Raw genomic sequence first — 22,026 nt, forward strand, 5'->3', positions numbered from 1 at the left:
GTTCATTCAAGAAACCACTATACCTTAACGATCTATTCGGAAATTAAATAAAAAAGGAAGTTTAATAGAAAAGTAAATTGAATAAAAATGGAAGTTGATATAAAAATAAAAATGAAAGTTGCATAAAATTAAAAATGGAAGTTCAATCCAGAAACCACTATACGTTAACGATCTATTCGGAAATTAAATAAAAAAGGAAGTTGAATAGAAAAGTAAATTGAATAAAAGTGGAAGTCAAATAAAAATAAAAATGGAAGTTGCAGAAAATTAAAAATGGAAGTTCACTCAAGAAACCAGTATACCTTTACGATCTATTTGGAAATTAAATAAAAAAGGAAGTTGAATAGAAAAATAACTTGAATAAAAATGGAAGCTGAATAAAAATAAAAATGGAAGTTCCATAATATTAAAAATGGAAGTTCATTAAAGAAACCACTATACCTTAACGATCTATTTGGAAATTAAATAAAAAATGAAGTTAAATAGAAAAGAAACTTGAATAAAAAAAGAAGTTGAATAGAAATGAAAATGGAAGTTGCAGAAAATTAAAATTGGAAGTTCATTCAAGAAACCACTATACCTTAACGATCTATTTGGAAATTAAATAAAAAAGGAAGTTGAATAGAAAAATAACTTCAATAAAGATGGAAGCTGAATAAAAATAAAAATGGAAGTTCCATAAAATTAAAAATGGAAGTTGTAACGCCCTCAAAATAATAACATTAAACCCATCAAATAAGACAGTCATTGACATATGAAATAACCACATTCTTCTATTCATCAGAGTTTGATTACAAAAGTATTACATGTTAACAACAAAAGCAAAATGCCCTACGGGCTTACAGCTTTCCAAGTTAACACTTGGTTACAACAAAAGAGTTCTAGCCCATTTACACCTTAAGCCCTTGGCTTGAATTTACATGTAATACATCAAAAATAAAACGACAAAAGTATGTCCGCCTCTAGCCTCCCAAGCTATGTCCTTGGAGGTGGCATGCTACCTGTACCTGAAAATGATATTCCCATATAGGGTGAGCCACAGCCCAGTAGAAATACACTAAACCAGCCATGAACAATGACTAAAGGATTAGCAATTGATAGATGGCCAACCCTGATACATTCACATAAATCACTTATTTATGTCATACGACTTATGAATCCAAGTTACTTTTCATTTTCTCCTTTTTCAACAGATAAGCATATTATCTCTACCATCATTTCAACAGATATGTATAAAAACTAAATCCCACACTCACAGATAAGCATATAAGCTGTATCCACATTCTCAACAGATATGTATAACGACAATATCCCACTTTCACAGATAAGCATATAAGCTGTATCCACACTTCACAAAGATAAGCATATGAGCTCTATCTTCACTTCTCTAGACAAGCATATGAGCTGTATCTACGGAGTTCATCCCCTTTCTTCTCCCAACACTATCCGGTTTAGAGGTACATCCCCCATCTTCCCCTAAACCGCGGAGTACATCCCCCATCTCCTCCTCTACACATAACGTATACAAACACATTGGTTCTATATACAATCACTCAATACATATAGTTAATGTATTCTATCAATCGTCAAATTCCATGACACATTCCATTGATTAGTTTTTGTTTGCCTAATCATCATGCATTGTCTATAACAATCACGACTATCCTCCACCGATAGCCCAAAGCAGTTATTTCTATACAAAAAATAAATGCACAATGGATATTCAATCAACATTTTATTTCGGTGTGTGATAAACAATTCAACTACACCCTTTAACCCCATACATTCCCAATCTCAACAATTCTATTTCATTTCCTCATTTCTCACAATTAATTATCCCAATTAATCAAACAATGTAATTAGGTCATTTTCCATAATTAACATTTCAACCCTTAGGTCCCATTTTCATCAATGATTCAACATTTATTTCGTTTCTCCATGCCAAACATGCATCTAGGTTTATTATAAATAAAACCCCAACTTTTGTAAAATAACACAAAAGCCCCAAACTCTCACAAAATTACCAAACTAACCCCAACATCTCAAAATACCAAAACTTAAAGGCAAAATCCATAGAGAGGAGTAGGATATCCCTACCTCGAAGTTTGAGCCAAAAAGGAGATGAAGACTCGAAGATCAACGTGCTGCAAATCCAAACTTTTTCAGATTAAGTCGAAGCTCTCAACGCCTTCTATCTTTTTAACAAAGACCCTAGGCTAGATTCACACTCTAGGGAGGTCAAATCTTAGAGAGAGTGTAAGTTTAGAGAGAGAAGGTCTCGGATCTAGGGTTTGAAAGAAAAGGAAAGTGAAAAACTGATGTGCAAAAAGGCTACTGTCCGCTGATATAAAACACGCTCGCTCGAGCGAAGACTTTGTCGCTCGAGCGACCAGACACAGAAAACTCTCGCTCGAGCCAAGAAGTTCTCGCTCGAGCCGAAAACTCAGAAGTGCGCTCGAGCGAAAGAATGCTCGCTCGAGCCAACAACTCAAACCCTCAGGTCTGCAACCAGAAGCACGCTCGAGCGACAGACTTCTCACTCGAGCGAAGAACAAACCAGACCGCTCGAGCGAAAAAAACTCGCTCGAGCCAAGAAATGCAGCTCTCAGGTCCAGAACCGGACGCAATCGCTCGCTCGAGCGAAGCCACTCTGGCTCGACCCACCAGACACAAACTCAACTCTCGCTCGAGCGACCAACTCCTCGCTCGAGCGAAGATCCAAAAATCTGGGCAGCAGCACCAGGCTTCCAAACACCACTAACCTGTAACAAACCTGCCCAACACATCCTATAACTCAAATACGAAGTAAAAAGGATGCAAACAAGATAATAAACAACTACCAACATCCACGGACACATGTCCGGATCACTGTACAACAAGAGTAAACCCGGGATCGCTATAACCTCCCCCCCTTAAAGAATTTCGTCCCCGAAATTTAGCACAAGTTTCAAAAATAGGTTTTTCTCCATTTTAAACAATGTTACACTTTAACATTCAACGATTCGACCCATTACCGGTCATCCCACCCCTTTAACAAGAGGCATTTCACAATATGTAAACAACATATGTACTTTTAACATGCATCAACATTACGCATTATCTTTCCAATTTCAACAATATATTCAACATATATAGTGTTACATTCAACTTCCGTATGAGGCAAGTTCCAAACATACTTCCAATAAACCAAAACATTTTCAATGTTTCACAACTTAAGACATATATAAAAGCTCTTAAGTTCAACAATAGTCCAAAATTTAAACACAAGATCACATATCAACAAACAAGTCCGGATATTTCTCACGGACTTCCAACTCACGTTCCCAAGTGGCTTCCTCCACTCCGTGATGTTTTCACAAGACTTTCACCAAAGGAATGGTCTGCCACGCAGGACCTGATCCCGCCTATCCAAGACCCGAACCGGTCTCTCCTCATACGAGGCATCCTCATCTACCTCTAAATCGGTCCAATCCAATACATGTGATGGATCTGGCTCGTACTTCCGAAGTATACTCACATGAAACACGTCATGAACTCCGGACAACTGCGGCGGTAAGGCTAACCGATAAGCAACCTCGCCAATCCTCTCACGGATCTCAAAAGGACCAATAAACCGAGGGGATAACTTCCCACTCTTCCCAAACCTCATCAAACCTCGTCTAGGTGATATCTTCAGAAAGACATGATCACCTACCTCAAACGCCAAAGGCCTCATCCTACGGTCAGCATAAGATTTCTGACAACTCTGGGCTGTAACAAGCCTCCTACGGATAAGCTCAACTTTCTCCGTCGTCTCCCGAACCAACTCCGGACCCAACAAAGGTGCATCACCCACCTCGGCCCAACACACTGGAGACCTACACGGTCAGCCATACAAGGCCTCAAACGGTGCCATACCGATGCTAGACTGAAAACTGTTGTTATAGGCAAACTCTACCAATGGCAAGTGCCTCTCCCACGTCCCACTGAAGTCCAGGACACAACCCCGAAGCATATCTTCAAGGATCTGAATAGTACGCTCGAACTGTCCATCAGTCTGAGGATGATAAGCCGTACTAAAGGTCAGCTTAGTGCCCAAGGCACTCTGCAAACTCTGCCACAACCTAGCAGTAAAACGAGGATCTCTATCTGAGACGATCGTCATTGGGACCCCGTGCAATCTCACTATGTCCCGAATATACAAGTCGGCAAGATGATCTACCGAATCTCTCACGCGCATAGGAATGAAGTGCGCCGACTTAGTCAACCGGTCTACAACTACCCAAACAGCATCACCACCCCGCTGAGTCCTCGGAAGACCTACAACGAAGTCCATAGTGACATGCTCCCACTTCCACTCGGCAATAGGCAAGGGTTGTAACAAACCCGCTGGTCTCTGATGCTCGGCCTTCACTTGCTGGCAAGTAAGGCACTTCGATACGAAAATAGCCACATCTCTCTTCATACCCCGCCACCAGAACTGGCGACCCAAATCCCGATACATCTTAGTGCCTCCCGGATGCACCGCAAGGCGCGAATGGTGAAACTCTCGGAGTACTTCCTCTCGGCAAGACTCCGGCACAAACAAACGGTCTCGGTATCTCACACTCAGGTCGGGATACACCGTCAAACCCTTCTCAACCTTCCCACCTGAGATCTTCTCTCAGTGGGATTCTACCTCAAGGTCACCTCTCTGTGCCTCTAACACTCTAGTCACAAGTGTAGGCTGCGCAACAACAGAAAACAAGGCCGCAGCCTCAACAGATTCGCCCAGTAGCAAATCAAACTCACCAAGTGTTTCCAACATCTCCCATTCCCGGATGGCTATACAAGCTACATCACTAATGGATTTCCTACTAAGGGCATCAGCCACAACATTGCCTTTCCTGGGTGATAATGCAACTCAAAATCATAATCCTCAATGTACTCCATCCACCTCCTCTGTCTCAAATTCAAGTCTCTCTGTGTAAACAGATACTTCAAACTCTTGTGGTCCGAGAACACCTCGAACCTCTCACCATAAAGGTAGTGCCTCCAGATTTTCAAGGCAAAGATCACTGCCACTAACTCTAGGTCGTGTGTAGGGTAATTCTTCTCGTGTATTTTCAACTGACGTGAGCCATAAGCTACCACTTTCCCTTCTTGCATCAACACACAACCCAAACCCTCTCGTGAGGCATCACAATAAACCGCATAACCCAACCCTCTCTCCGGAATAATCAAAACCGGAGCGGTGGTCAATCTAACCTTCAACTCTTGGAACGACTTTTCACAAGTCTCACTCCACACAAACTTGACTCCCTTCCGAGTCAGCCTAGTCAACAGCGAAGCTAGCCTGGAGAAATCTTTCACAAACCGACGGTAATACCCAGCCAATCCCAGAAAACTGCGGATCTCAAACACACTCTTAGGCTGTGCCCAATCTTGCACTGCCTCAACCTTGGATGCATCAACAGACACCCCTTCCCCGGATACCACGTGGCCTAAGAATTTGACTTCCCTCAGCCAGAACTCACACTTCCCAAACTTGGCATACAGCCGATGGGCTCTAAGTAACTCAAGCACCACTCTCAAGTGTGCCTCGTGCTCCTCCTCAGAAGGCGAATAGATAAGGATGTCGTCCACAAAAACGACTACAAACCGATCCAAGAATTCCCGAAAGATCCGGTTCATCAAGTCCATAAAGACTGCCGGTGCATTGGTAAGCTCGAATGGCATCACCAGAAACTCGTAATGGCCATACCGCGTACGGAATGCCGTCTTAGGAATATCCTCTTCCCTGACCCTCAACTGGTGGTAACCCGATCTCAAGTCTATCTTAGAGAAACAACGGGAACCCTTCAACTGGTCAAACAAATCATCTATACGGGGCATTGGGTACTTATTCTTAACCGTAGCCCGATTCAACTTCCGGTAGTCTATACACAATCTCAAGGCACCATCTTTCTTTTTAGCAAAGAGGGCCGGTGCTCCCCACGGTGAAACACTAGGGCGAACAAAACCCTTATCTAGCAATTCCTGGAGCTGAACTTTCAACTCAATCAACTCCGCTGGAGCAAAACGGTAAGGTGCCATAGAAATCGGCGTCGTGCCAGGCACTAAATCAATAGAGAACTCTATCTCTCGGTGAGGTGGCAAACTAACAAGATCTTCGGGAAAGACATCCGAATACTCACAAACCACTCTCGGCAACACAAGCTGGGTCTCACCACTCTCACAACTCTCAAAGCTGGCAAGTAGACTACTAAGCTCACTTCGCCCTCGCGAATCATACCCCGGTGGCAACACACAACCAACCCGGTCTCCCAAGAAATGGAACCACTCCCCGCTCAAGGTACATAACGTGACCCTCTGGCGGTGGCAATCGATAACAGCCCGGTATGACGATAGCCAGTCCATACCCAAAATAACATCAAAGCCCTTTATGGGCATGATAACAAACGGAAAAGGAAGCCTATAGTCGGCGACCTCTATATCACAGCCTCTAACACCCTGTTTCAGAATCAACTCACCACCAAGAGGTGACACCACACAAATAGGAGATGCTAACTGTGCTAACTCCAGTTCCAAAACAGATGCAAATGCAGCAGATAGAAAAGAATGAGATGCACCCGTGTCTATCAACACATTAGCAACCGAGTTGCAAAACAGAAAAGTACCTCTCACTACCGATGGAGCCGGTACTAAATCCTGCGCGGTAACAGCATACACGCGCCACGTAGGCCCCTGGTCTACCTGCTCACCTCTAGGAGTATACGACTGCTGCACTGATTGGGACGACGAAGCCCCCGGATTGGCCCTCGAGGCCTGCACAGACTGAGCTGGCTGAAAACCCTGCGTCTGCCTGGAACCAGACGCTCCCGAAGTGGCACTCAACTGTGGGCAAAACCTCTTCAGGTGCCCAGGCTGTCCACACTGATAACAAGACAAGGGCTGCCCCCTGCCCAAACTCTGACTCTGCGGTCTAGCTGAAGAAGAAGCAGCTCTCTGACCCCCACCCTTCTGCGGGCAAATAGAAACCTTGTGACCCAGCTGGCCACACTTGTAACAGGTGAAATCCCCCTGACCACCTCTCCAGGAGCCTGCACTCGGCACTGGGAAGGTCGATCTAGCAACACCACCCTACGACTGCTGAGGGTTAGAACCCCTCTGCCTCCTGCCATCACCCTGGCCATCTTGCCTCCTCTTGGAGCCTCTCTGCCCCTCATCCTCCTCCTGCATCATGAGCTCCATATGAGCTGCAGCTTCCACTAGGTGTCTGTACTCCCGGATGTAAGACCCACCAACCCTCAACTTGAGGCCCCGCCTCAACTTCCGCTCAAACTCATAGCAACGGCGTTCCTCAGACGCCACCAGTTCAGGTGCAAACCTGGACAGACTGGTAAAAGTAGCCTCAAACTCGGCCACTGACAAGCCCTGCTGACTAAGCCGGCTAAACTGATCCCTCAACTTCTCCCTAGCTGCTGCAGACAAGAACCTTTCCTGAAAAGCATTTACAAACGCCTCCCAAGTACCACCAACACGAGCCTTCTCGTACTTCCACCATTGACCCGCATCTCCCTTCAGCTGGAAGGATGCCAAGGTCACTTTCAGTGCTCCGTCCTCGATGCCAAGCATCTCGAATGTCTTACTCATTTGCTCTAGCCACTCATCAGCCTTCAGTGGCTCCTTCGGATCCCTGATAAACTCATCCGGATTAGACCGAAAAAACTCCCTCTTCAAGAAAGAAGGCCCTGCCTCAGCTGCCTGATTCCCAGCTCTAAGAATACCCAAAGCTCCTGCTATCTCTCTGGCCAAGGCACCCATGGCCAGCTGACCCGCTGGCTCGGCCACATTGGCCTGACCAACTCCCTCTTGCACTACCGGAATCTCCTCCGGTAACGGTATTTCCTGCCTTGCAGGTCTACCACGCCTAGCACCCCTTCCTCGTCCTGACATCCTAATAAAGGTAATACAGAACGTTAGCACATTCATAAATGTGCCGAAACTAAACACTCATGCCCTAATGCATGGACAACTGTAATTCACTCCACGTAAGCACATAAACACATAAGCACTTACGAATTTCATTTCTGGATAATGATAGTCCCGAGGCGTTACTAGAGTTCTGGTTAGAAACAGCATTGATCAAGTGCCTTTCCAACAAGACTCGCAGAAACCCAAGGATCCAATCAACATCCTAGAAACTAAATCTCATACCCACATAGTCACATAAGCATGTTATCAATTAAGCACGTAGCACATGACACTACATTTAAGTCTCTATCAAGCGAGACAAACCCATTGTGATACTAATCACTTCCCACGTACCCAAAGTATTCGAGCCCGGTACGCTGTGATACCAAGTTGTAACGCCCTCAAAACAATAACATTAAACCCATCAAATAAGACAGTCATTGACATATGAAATAACCACATTCTTCTATTCATCAGAGTTTGATTACAAAAGTATTACATGTTAACAACAAAAGCAAAATGCCCTACGGGCTTACAACTTTCGAAGTTAACACTTGGTTACAACAAAAGAGTGCTAGCTCATTTACACTTTAAGCCCTTAGCTAGAATTTACATGTAATACATTAAAAATAAAACGACAAAAGTATGTCCGCCTCTAGCCTCCCAAGCTATGTCCTTGGAGGTGGCATGCTACCTGTACCTGAAAATGATATTCCCATATAGGGTGAGCCACAACCCAGTAGAAATACACTAAACCAGCCATGAACAATGACTAAAGGATTAGCAATTGATAGATGGCCAACCCTGATACATTCACATAAATCACTTATTTATGTCATACGACTTATGAGTCCAAGTTACTTTTCATTTTCCCATTTTTCAACAGATAAGCATATTATCTCTACCATCATTTCAACAAATATGTATTAAAACTATATCCCACACTCACAGATAAGCATATAAGCTGTATCCACATTCTCAACAGATATGTATAACGACAATATCCCACTTTCACAGATAAGCATATAAACTGTATCCACACTTCACAAAGATAAGCATATGAGCTCTATCTTCACTTCTCTAGACAAGCATATGAGCTGTATCTACGGAGTTCATCCCCTTTCTTCTCCCAACACTATCCGGTTTAGAGGTACATCCCCCATCTTCCCCTAAACCGCGGAGTACATCCCCCATCTCCTCCTCTACACATAACGTATACAAACACATTGGTTCTATATACAATCACTCAATACATATAGTTAATGTATTCTATCAATCGTCAAATTCCATGACACATTCCATTGATTAGTTTTTGTTTGCCTAATCATCATGCATTGTCTATAACAATCACAACTATCCTCCACCGATAGCCCAAAGCAGTTATTTCTATACAGAAAATAAATGCACAATGGATATTCAATCAACATTTTATTTTGGCGTGTGATAAACAATTCAACTACACCCTTTAACCCCATACATTCCCAATCTCAACAATTCTATTTCATTTCCTCATTTCTCACAATTAATTATCCCAATTAATCAAACAATGTAATTAGGTCATTTTCCATAATTAACATTTCAACCCTTAGGTCCCATTTTCATCAATGATTCAACATTTATTTCGTTTCTCCATGCCAAACATGCATCTAGGTTTATTATAAATAAAACCCCAACTTTTGTAAAATAACACAAAAGCCCCAAACTCTCACAAAATTACCAAACTAACCCCAACATCTCAAAATACCAAAACTTAAAGGCAAAATCCATAGAGAGGAGTAGGATATCCCTACCTCGAAGTTTGAGCCAAAAAGGAAATGAAGACTCGAAGATCAACGTGCTGCAAATCCAAACTTTTTCAGATTAAGTCGAAGCTCTCAACGCCTTCTATCTTTTTAACAAAGACCCTAGGCTAGATTCACACTCTAGGGAGGTCAAATCTTAGAGAGAGTGTAAGTTTAGAGAGAGAAGGTCTCGGATCTAGGGTTTGAAAGAAAAGGAAAGTGAAAAATTGATGTTCAAAAACGCTACTGTCCGCTGATATAAAACACGCTCGCTCGAGCGAAGACTTTGTCGCTCGAGCGACCAGACATAGAAAACTCTCGCTCGAGCCAAGAAGTTCTCGCTCGAGCCGAAAACTCAGAAGTGCGCTCGAGCGAAAGAATGCTCGCTCGAGCCAACAACTCAAACCCTTAGGTCTGCAACCAGAAGCACGCTCGAGCGACAGACTTCTCGCTCGAGCGAAGAACAAACCAGACCGCTCGAGCGAAAAAAACTCGCTCGAGCCAAGAAATGCAGCTCTCAGGTCTAGAACCAGACGCAATCGCTCGCTCGAGCGAAGCCACTCTAGCTCGACCCACCAGACACAAACTCAACTCTCGCTCGAGCGACCAACTCCTCGCTCGAGCGAAGATCCAAAAATCTGGGCAGCAGCACCAGGCTTCCAAACACCACTAACCTGTAACAAACCTGCCCAACACATCCTATAAATCAAATACGAAGTAAAAAGGATGCAAACAAGATAATAAACAACTACCAACACCCACGGACACATGTCCGGATCACTGTACAACAAGGGTAAACCCGGGATCGCTATAGAAGTTCATTAAAGAAACCACTATACCTTAACGATCTATTTGGAAATTAAATGAAAAAGGAAGTTTAATAGAAAAGTAAATTCAATAAAAATGGAAGTGGAACAAAATAAAAGTGAAAGTTGCATAAAATTAAAAATGGAAGTTCAATCCAAAAACCAGTATACCTTAACAATCTATTTGGAAATTAAATAAAAAAAGGAAGTTGAATAGAAAAGAAACTTGAATAAAAAAAGAAGTTGAATAGAAATGAAAATGGAAGTTGCAGAAAATTAAAATTGGAAGTTCATTCAAGAAACCACTATACCTTAACGATCTATTTGGAAATTAAATAAAAAATGAAGTTGAATAGAAAAATAACTTGAATAAAAATGGAAGCTGAATAAAAATAAAAATGGAAGTTCCATAAAATTAAAAACTGAAGTTCATTAAAGAAACCACTATACCTTAACGATCTATTTGGAAATTAAATAAAAAAGAAAGTTTAATAGAAAAGTAAATTGAATAAAAATGGAAGTGGAATAAAATAAAAGTGAAAGTTGCATAAAATTAAAAATGGAAGTTCAATCCAAAAACCAGTATACCTTAACGATCTATTTGGAAATTAAATAAAAAAAGGAAGTTGAATAGAAAAGAAACTTGAATAAAAAAAGAAGTTGAATAGAAATGAAAATGGAAGTTGCAGAAAATTAAAATTGGAAGTTCAATCAAGAAACCACTATACCTTAACGATTTATTTGGAAATTAAATAAAAAAGGAAGTTGAATAGAAAAATAACTTGAATAAAATTGGAAGCTAAATAAAAATAAAAATGGAAGTTCATTAAAGAAACCACTATACCTTAACGATCTATTTGGAAATTAAATAAAAAAGGAAGTTTAATTGAAAAGTAAATTGAATAAAAAAGGAAGTGGAATAAAATAAAAGTGAAAGTTGCATAAAATTAAAAATGGAAGTTCAATCCAAAAACCAGTATACCTTAACGATCTATTTGGAAATTAAATAAAAAAGGAAGTTGAATAGAAAAGAAATTTGAATAAAAAAAAAGGTTAATAGAAATGAAAATGGAAGTTGCAGAAAATTAAAATTGGAAGTTCATTGTACCATAACGATCTATTTGAAAATTAAATAAAAGAGGAAGTTGAATAGAAAAATAACTTGAATAAATATGGAAGTCGAAAAAAAATAAAAATGGAAGTTGCGGAAAATTAAAAATGAAAGTTCATTCAAGAAACCACATTACTATAACGATCGATTTGGAAATTAAATATAAAAGGAAGTTTAATAGAAAAGCCAATCGAATAAAAATGGAAGTTGAAAAAAAACAAAAATGAAAGTTCCATTAAATTAAAAATGGAAGTTCAATCCAGAAACCACTATACCTTAACGCTCTATTTGGAAATTAAATAAAAAAGGAAGTTGAGTAGAAAAGAAACTTGATTGAAAAAGGAAGTTAAATAAAAATAAAAATGGAAGTTGCAGAAAATTGAAAATGGAAATCCATTCAAGAAACCACTATACCTTAACGATCTATTCGGAAATTAAATAAAAAAGGAAGTTGAATAGAAAAATAACTTGAATAAAAATGGAAGTCGAAAAAAAATAAAAATGGAAGTTGCGAAAAATTAAAAATGAAAGTTCATTCAAGAAACCAGATTACTATAACGATCTATTTGGAAATTAAATATAAAAGGAAGTTTAATAGAAAAGCCAATTGAATAAAAATGGAAGTTAAAAAAAAACAAAAATGAAAGTTCCATTAAATTAAAAATGGAAGTTCAATCTAGAAACCACTATACCATAACGATCTATTTGGAAATTAAATAAAAAAGGAAGTTAAGTAGAAAAGAAACTTGATTGAAAAAGGAAGTTAAATAAAAATAAAAATGGAAGTTGCAGAAAATTGAAAATGGAAATTCATTCAAGAAACCACTACACCTTAACGATCTGTTTGGAAATTAAATAAAAAAGGAAATTGAATAGAAAAAATAACCTGAATAAAAATGGAACTCGAATAAAAATAAAAATGGAAGTTGTAGAAATTTAAAAATGGAAGTTCATTTAAAAAACCACTATACCTTAACGATCTATTTGGAAATTAAATAAAAAAGGAAGTTTAATAGAAAAATAAATTGAATAAAAATGGAAATTGAATAAAAATAAAAATGAAAGTTGCATAAAATTAAAAATGGAAGTTCAATCCAGAAACCACTATGGCTTCATGCACTATTTGGAAATTAAATAAAAAAGGAAGTTGAATAGAAAAGTAAATTGAATGAAAATGGTAGCCAAAAAAAATAAAAATGGAAGTTGCAGAAAATTAAAAATGAAAGTTCATTCAAGAAACCACTACACCATAACGATCTATTCGGAAATTAAATAAAAAAGGAAGTTTAATAGAAAAGTAAATTGAATAAAAATGGAAGTTGAATAAAAATAAAAATGAAAGTTGCATAAAATTAAAAATGAAAGTTCAATCCAGAAACCACTATACCTTAACGATCTATTCGAAAATAAAATAAAAAAGGAAGTTGAATAGAAAAGTAAATTGAATGAAAATGGAAGTCAAATAAAAATAAAAATGGAAGTTGTAGAAAATTAAAAACGGAAGTTCATTCAAGAAACCACTATACCTTAACGATCTATTTGGAAATTAAATAAAATACGAAGTTTTATAGAAAAGTAAATTGAATAAAAATGGAAGTTGAATAAAAATAAAAATGAAAGTTGCATAAAATTAAAAATGGATGTTCAATCCAGAAACCACTATACCTTAACGATATATTTGGAAATTAAATAAAAAAGGAAGTTGAATAGAAAAATGACTTTAATAAAAATGGAAGTCAAATAAAAATAAAAATGGGAGGTGCAGAAAATTAAAAATGGAAGTTCATTCAAGAAACCACTATACCTTAACGATCGATTTGGAAATTAAATAAAAAAGGAAGTTTAAAAGACAAACAAATTGAATAAAAATGGAAGTTGAAGAAAAATAAAAATGAAAGTTGCATAAAATTAAAAATGGAAGTTCAATCCAGAAAACACTATACCTTAACGATCTATTTGGAAATTAAATAAAAAAGGAAGTGAAATAAAAATAAAAATGGAAGTTGCAGAAAATTAATAACGGAAGTTCATTCAAGAAACCACTATACCTCAACGATCTATTTGGAAATTAAATAAAACGGAAGTTGAAGAGAAAAATAACCTGAATAAAAATAGAAGTCGAATAAAAAAAATGAAAGTTGCAGAAAATTAAAAATGGAAATTCATTCGAGAAACCACTATAACTTAACGATCTATTTGGAAATTAAATAAAGAAGGAAGTTTAACAGGAAAGTAAATTGAATAAAAATGGAAGTTGAGTAATAATAAAAGTGAAAGTTGTATAAAATAAAAAATGGAAGTTCAATCTAGAAACCACTATACCTTAACGATCTATTTAGAAATTAAATAAAAAAGGAAGTTGAATAGAAAAGAAACTTGAATAATAAAAGAAGTTGAATAGAAATAAAAATGGAAGTTGCAGAAAATTAAAATTGGAACTTCATTCAAGAAACCATCATACCTTAACGATCTATTTGGAAATTAAATAAAAAAGGAAGTTGAATTGAAAAGTAATTTGAATAAAAATAGAAGTTAATTTAAAATAAAAATGGAAGTTGCAGAAAATTAAAAAAGGAAATTCATTCAAGAAACCACTATACCTTAACGATCTATTTGGAAATTAAATAAAAAAGGAAGTTGAATAGAAAAATGACTTGAATAAAAATGGAAGTCGAATAAAATAAAAATGAAAGTTGCACAAAACTAAAAACGGAAGTTCATTCAACAAACCACTATACCTTAACGATCAATTTGGAAGTTAAATAAAAAATAAAGTTTAATAGAAAGGTAAATTGAATAAAAATGGAAGTTGAATAAAAATAAAAGTGAAAGTTGCATAAATTAAAAATGGAAGTTCAATCCAGAAACCACTATACCTTGAAGATTTATTTAGAAATTAAATGAAAAAGGAAGTTAATAGAAAAGAAACTTGAATAAAAAAAGAAGTTGAATAGAAATAAAAATAGAAGTTGCATAAAATTAAAATTGGAAGAGCATTCAAGAAACCACTATACCTTAACGACCTATTTGGAAATTAAATAAAAAAGGAAGTTGAATAGAAAAATGACTTGAATAAAAAAGGAAGTTGAATAGAAATAAAAAAGGAAGTTGCAGAAAATTAAAATTGGAAGTTTATTCAAGAAACCACTATACCTTCACGATCTATTTGGAAATTAAACAAAAAAGGAAGTTGAATAGAAAAATAACTTGAATAAAAATGGAAGCTGAATAAAAATAAAAATGGAAGTTCCATAAAATTAAAAATGGAAGTTCATTAAAGAAACCACTATACCTTAACGATCTATTTGGAAATTAAATAAAAAAGGAAGTTTAATAGAAAAGTAAATTGAATAAAAATGGAAGCTGAATAAAAATAAAAGTGAAAGTTGCATAAAATTAAAAATGGAAGTTCAATCCAGAAACCACTATACCATAACGATCTATTTGGAAATTAAATAAAAAAGGAAGTTAAATAGAAAAATAACTAGAATAAAAATGGAAGTTGAATAAAATAAAAATGAAAGTTGCAGAAAATTAAAAATGGAAGTTCATTCAAGAAACCACTATACGTTAACGATCTATTTGGAAATTAAATAAAATAGGAAGTTGAATTGAAAAGTAACTTGAATAAAAATGGTAGTGGAATAAAAATAAAAACGAAAGTTGCGGAAAATTAAAAATGGAAGTTCATCCAAGCGACCACTATACCTTAACGACCTATTTCGAAATTAAATAAAAAAGGAAGTTGAATAGAAAAATGACTTGAATAAAAAAGGAAGTTGAATAGAAATAAAAAAGGAAATTGCAGAAAATTAAAATTGGAAGTTCATTCAAGAAACCACTATACCTTCACGATCTATTTGGAAATTAAATGAAAAAGGAAGTTGAATAGAAAAATAACTTGAATAAAAATGGAAGCTGAATAAAAATAAAAATGGAAGTTCCATAAAATTAAAAATGGAAGTTCATTAAAGAAACCACTATACCTTAACGATCTATTTGGAAATTAAATAAAAAAGGAAGTTTAATAGAAAAGTAAATTGAATAAAAATGGAAGCTGAATAAAAATAAAAGTGAAAGTTGCATAAAATTAAAAATGGAAGTTCAATCCAGAAACCACTATACCATAACGATCTATTTGGAAATTAAATAAAAAAGGAAGTTAAATAGAAAAATAACTAGAATAAAAATGGAAGTTGAATAAAATAAAAATGAAAGTTGCAGAAAATTAAAAATGGAAGTTCATTCAAGAAACCACTATACCATAACGATCTATTTGGAAATTAAATAAAATAGGAAGTTGAATTGAAAAGTAACTTGAATAAAAATGGTAGTGGAATAAAAATAAAAACGAAAGTTGCGGAAAATTAAAAATGGAAGTTCATCCAAGCGACCACTATACCTTAACGATCTATTTGGAAATTAAATAAAAAATGAAGTTTAGTAGAAAAGTAAATTGAATAAAAATAAAAGTAAAATCTGCAGAAATTTAAAAACGGAAGTTCAATCCAGAAACCGCTTTACCTTAACGATCTATTTGGAAATTAAATAAGAAAGGAAGTTGAGTGGAAAAGAAACTTGATTGAAAAAGGAAGTTAAATAAAAACAAAAATGGAAATTGCAGAAAATTAAAAATGGAAGTTCATTCAAGAAACCACTATACCTTAACGATCTATTTGGAAGTTAAATAAAAAAGGAAATTGAATAGAAAAATAACCTGAATAAAAATAGAAGTCGAATAAAAATAAAAATGGAAGTTGTAGAAAATTAAAAATGGAAGTTCATTCAAGAAACAAATATGCCTTAACGTTCTATTTGGAAATTAAATAAAAAATAAAGTTTAATAGAAAAGTAAATTGAATAAAAATGGAAGTTGAATAAAAATAAAAGTGAAAGTTGCATTAAATTAAAAATGGAAGTTCAATCCCAAAACCACTATACCTTAACGATCTATTTAGAAATTAAATGAAAAAGGAAGTTGAATAGAAAAGAAACTTGAATAAAAAAAGAAGTTGAATAGAAATAAAAATGGAAGTTGCATAAATTTAAAATTGGAAGAGCATTCAAGAAACCACTATACCTTAACAACTTATTTGGAAATTAAATAAAAAAGGAAGTTGAATAGAAAAATGACTTGAATAAAAAAGGAAGTTGAATAGAAATAAAAATGGAAGTTGCAGAAAATTAAAATTGGAAGTTCATTCAATAAACCACTATACCTTAACGATCTATTTGGAAATTAAATAAAAAAGGAAGTTGAATAGAAAAATAACTTGAATAAAAATGGAAGTGGAATAAAAATAAAAATAAAAGTTGCAGAAAATTTAAAATGGAAGTTCATTCGAGAAACCACAATACCTTAACGATCTATTTGGAAATTAAATAAAAAAGGAAGTTCAATAGAAAAATAACTTGAATAAAAATGGAAGCTGAATAAAAATAAAAGTGAAAGTTGCAGAAAATTAAAAATGGAAGTTCAATCCCGAAACCACTATACCTTAACGATCTATTTGGAAATTAAATAAAAAAGGAAGTTGAATAGAAAAATAACTAGAATAAAAATGGAAGTTGAATAAAATAAAAATGGAAGTTGCAGAAAATTAAAAATGGAAGTTCATTCAAGAAACCACTATACCTTAACGATCTATTTGGGAATTAAATAAAAAATGAAGTTTAATAGAAAAGTAAATTGAATAAAAATTGAAGTTGAACAAAAATAAAAATGAAAGTTGCATAAAATTAAAAATAGAAGTTCAAATAAAAATAAAAATGGAAGGTGCAGAAAATTAAAAGTGGAAGTTCATTCAAGAAACCACTATACCTTAACGATCTATTTGGAAATTAAATAAAAAAGGAAGTTGAATAGAAAAATAACTTGAATAAAAATGGAAGTCGAACAACAATAAAAATGAAAGTTGCACAAAACTAAAAACGAAAGTTCATTCAAGAAACCACTATACCTTAACGATCTATTTGGAAGTTAAATAAAAAATAAAGTCTAATAGAAAAGTAAATTGTATAAAAATGGAAGTAGAATAAAAATAAAAGTGAAAGTTGCATAAAATTAAAAACGGAAGTTCAATCCAGAAACCACTATACCTTAACGATCTATTTAGAAATTAAATAAAAAAGGAAGTTGAATAGAAAAGAAACTTGAATAAAAAAAGAAGTTGAATAGAAATAAAAATGGAAGTTGCATAAAATTAAAATTGGAAGAGCATTCAAGAAACCACTATACCTTAACGACCTATTTGGAAATTAAATAAAAAAGGAAGTTGAATAGAAACAAAAACTTGAATAAAAATGGAATTGGAATAAAAATAAAAATGGAAGTTGCAGAAAATTAAAAATGGAAGTTCATTAAAGAAACCACAATACCTTAACGATCTATTTGGAAATTAAATAAAAAAGAAAGTCTAATAGAAAAGTAAATTGAATAAAAATGGATGTTGAATAAAAATAGAAGTGAAAGCTGCATAAAATTAAAAATGACAGTTCAATCCAGAAACCACTCTGTTTGGAAATTAAATAAAAAATGAAGGTTAATAGAAAAGTAAATTTAATAAAAATGGAAGTCGAATAAAAATAAAAATGAAAGTTCCACAAAATTTAAAATGGAAGTTTAATCCAGAAACCACTATACGTTAACGATCTATTTGGAAATTAAATTAAAAAAGAAGCTGAATAGAAAAGTAACATGAATAAAAATGGAAGTTACTGAAAAATAAAAATGGAAGTTGCAGAAAATTAAAAATAGAAATTCATTAAAGAAACCACTATACCTTAACGATCTATTTGGAAATTACATAAAAAAGGAAGTTGAATAGAAAAATAACTAGAATAAAAATGGAAGTTGAATAAAATAAAAATGGAAGTTGCAGAAAATTAAAAATGGAAGTTCATTCAAGAAACCACTATACCTTAACGATCTATTCGGAAATTAAATAAAAAAGGAAGTAGAATTGAAAAATAACTTGAATAAAAATGGAAGTGGAATAAAAATAAAAATGGAAGTTCATTCAAGCAACCACTATACCTTAACGATCTATTTAGAAATTAAATAAAAAACGAAGTTTAGTAGAAAAGTAAATTGAATAAAAATGGAAGTTGAATAAAAATAAAAGTGAAAGTTGCAGAAAATTAAAAATGGAAGTTCAATCCAGAAACCACTATACCTTAACGATCTATTTGGAAATTAAATAACAAAGGAAGTTGAATAGAAGAGTAAATTGAATAAAAATGTAAGTCAAATAAAATAAAAATGGAAGTTGCAGAAAATTAAAAATGGAAGTTCATTCAAGAAAGCACTATACCTTAATGATCTATTCGGAAATTAAATAAAAAAGGAAGTTTAATAGAAAAGTAAATTGAATAAAAATGGAAGTTGAATAAAAATAAAAATGAAAGTTGCAAAAAATTAAAAATGGAAGTTCAATCCAGAAACCACTATACGTTAACGATCTATTCGGAAATTAAATAAAAAAGGAAGTTGAATAGAAAAGTAAATTGAATAAAAATGGAAGTCAAATAAAAATAAAAATGGAAGTTGCAGAAAATTAAAAATGGAAGTTCACTCAACCAACCAGTATACCTTAACGATCTATTTGGAAATTAAATAAAAAAGGAAGTTGAATAGAAAAATAACTTGAATAAAAATGGAAGTGGAATAAAATAAAAGCGAAAGTTGCAAAAAATTAAAAATGGAAGTTGAACCCAAAAACCAGTATACCTTAACTATCTATTTGGGAAATAAATAAAAAAGGAAGTTGAATAGAAAAGAAACTTGAATAAAAAAAGAAGTTGAATAGAAATAAAAAAGGAAGTTGCTGAAAATTAAAATTGGAAGTTCATTCAAGAAACCACTATACATTAACGATCTATTTGGGAATTAAATAAAATAGGAAGTTGAATAGAAAAATAACTTGAATAAACATGGAAGCCGAATAAAAATAAAAATGGAAGTTCCATAAAATTAAAAATGGAAGTTCATTAAAGAAACCACTATACCTTAACGATCTATTTGGAAATTAAACAAAAAAGGAAGTTTAATAGAAAAGTAAATTGAATAAAAATGGAAATGGAATAAAATAAAAGTGAAAGTTGCATAAAATTAAAAATGGAAGTTCAATCCAAAAACCAGTATACCTTAACGATCTGTTTGGAAATTAAATAAAAAAGGAAGTGGAATAGAAAAGAAACTTGAATAAAAAAAGAAGTTGAATAGAAATGAAAATAGAAGTTGCAGAAATTTAAAATTGGAAGTTCATTCAAGAAACCACTATACCTTAACGATCTATTTTGAAATTAAATAAAAAAGGAAGTTGAATAGAAAAATAACTTGAATCAAAATGGAAGCTGAATAAAAATAAAAATGGAAGTTCATTAAAGAAACCACTATACCTTAACGATCTATTTGGAAATTAAATAAAAAAGGAAGTTTAACAGAAAAGTAAATTGAATAAAAATGGAAGTGGAATAAAATAAAAGTGAAAGTTGCATAAAATTAAAAATGGAAGTTCAATCCAAAAACCAGTATACCTTAACGATCTATTTGGAAATTAAATAAAAAATGAAGTTGAATAGAAACGAAACTTGAATAAAAAAAGAAGTTGAATAGAAATGAACATGAAAGTTGCAGAAAATTAAAATTGGAAGTTCATTCAAGAAACCACTATACCTTAACGATTTATTTGGAAATTAAATAAAAAAAGGAAGTTGAATAGAAAAATAACTTGAATAAAAATGGAAGCTGAATAAAAATAAAAACGGAAGTTCTATAAAATTAAAAATGGAAGTTCATTAAAGAAACCACTATACCTTAAGGATCTATTTGGAAATTAAAAAAAAGGAAGTTTAATTGAAAAGTAAATTGAATTAAAATGGAAGTGGAATAAAATAAAAGTGAAAGTTGCATAAAATTAAAAATGGAAGTTCAATCCAAAAATCAGTATACCTTAACGACCTATTTGGAAATTAAATAAAAAAGGAAGTTGAATAGAAAAGAAACTTGAATAAAAAAAGAAGGTTAATAGAAATGAAAATGGAAGCAGCAGAAAATTAAAATTGGAAGTTCATTATACCTTAACGATCTATTTGGAAATTAAATAAAAAAGGGAGTTGAATAGAAAAATAACTTGAATAAATATGGAAGTCGAAAAAAAATAAAAATGGAAGTTGCGGAAAATTAAAAATGAAAGTTCATTCAAGAAACCACTATACCGTAACGATCTATTTGGAAATTAAATATAAAAGGAAGTTTAATAGAAAAGCAAATTGAATAAAAATGGAAGATTAATAAAAATAAAAATGAAAGTTGCATAAAATTAAAAATGGAAGTTCAATCCAGAAACCACTATACCTTAACGATCTATTTGGAAATTTAATAAAAAAGGAAGTTGAATGTGAATAGAAAAGAAACTTGATTGAAATAGGAAGTTAAATAAAAATAAAAATGGAAGTTGCAGAAAATTAAATATGGAAATTAATTCAAGAAACAACTATACCTTAACGATCTATTTGGAAATTAAATAAAAAAGGAAATTGAATAGAAAAATAACCTGAATAAAAATGGAAGTCGAATAAAAATAAAAATGGAAGTTGTAGAAAATTAAAAATGGAAGTTCATTAAAGAAACCAGTATACCTTAACGATCTGTTTGGAAATTAAATAAAAAAGAAAGTTTAATAGAAAATAAATTGAATAAAAATGGAAGTTGAATAAAAATAAAAATGAAAGTTGCATAAAATTAAAAATGGAAGTTCAATCCAGAAACCAGTATACCTTAACGATCTATTTGGAAAGTAAATAAAAAAGGAAGTTGAATAGAAAAGAAACTTGAATAAAAAAAGAAGTTGAATAGAAATAAAAAAGGAAGTTGCTGAAAATTAAAATTGGAAGTTCATTCAAGAAACCACTATACATTAACGATCTATTTGGGAATTAAATAAAATAGGAAGTTGAATAGAAAAATAACTTGAATAAACATGGAAGCCGAATAAAAATAAAAATGGAAGTTCCATAAAATTAAAAATGGAAGTTCATTAAAGAAACCACTATACCTTAACGATCTATTTGGAAATTAAATAAAAAAGGAAGTTTAATAGAAAAGTAAATTGAATAAAAATGGAAGTGGAATAAAAATAAAAGTGAAAGTTGCATAAAATTAAAAATGGAAGTTCATTCAAGAAGCCACTATACCTTAACGATCTATTTGGAAATTAAATAAAAAATGAAGTTGAATAGAAAAATAACTTGAATAAAAATGGAAGTCGAAAAAAAATAAAAATAGAAGTTGCGGAAAATCAAAAATGAAAGTTCATTCAAGAAACCACATTACTGTAACGATCTATTTGGAAGTTAAATATAAAAGGAAGTTTAATAGAAAAGCAAATTG

The sequence above is a fragment of the Camellia sinensis genome, chromosome 2 (genome assembly GCF_055761805.1).
Source record: "Camellia sinensis isolate YWXY chromosome 2, ASM5576180v1, whole genome shotgun sequence".
NCBI lineage: Eukaryota > Viridiplantae > Streptophyta > Magnoliopsida > Ericales > Theaceae > Camellia > Camellia sinensis.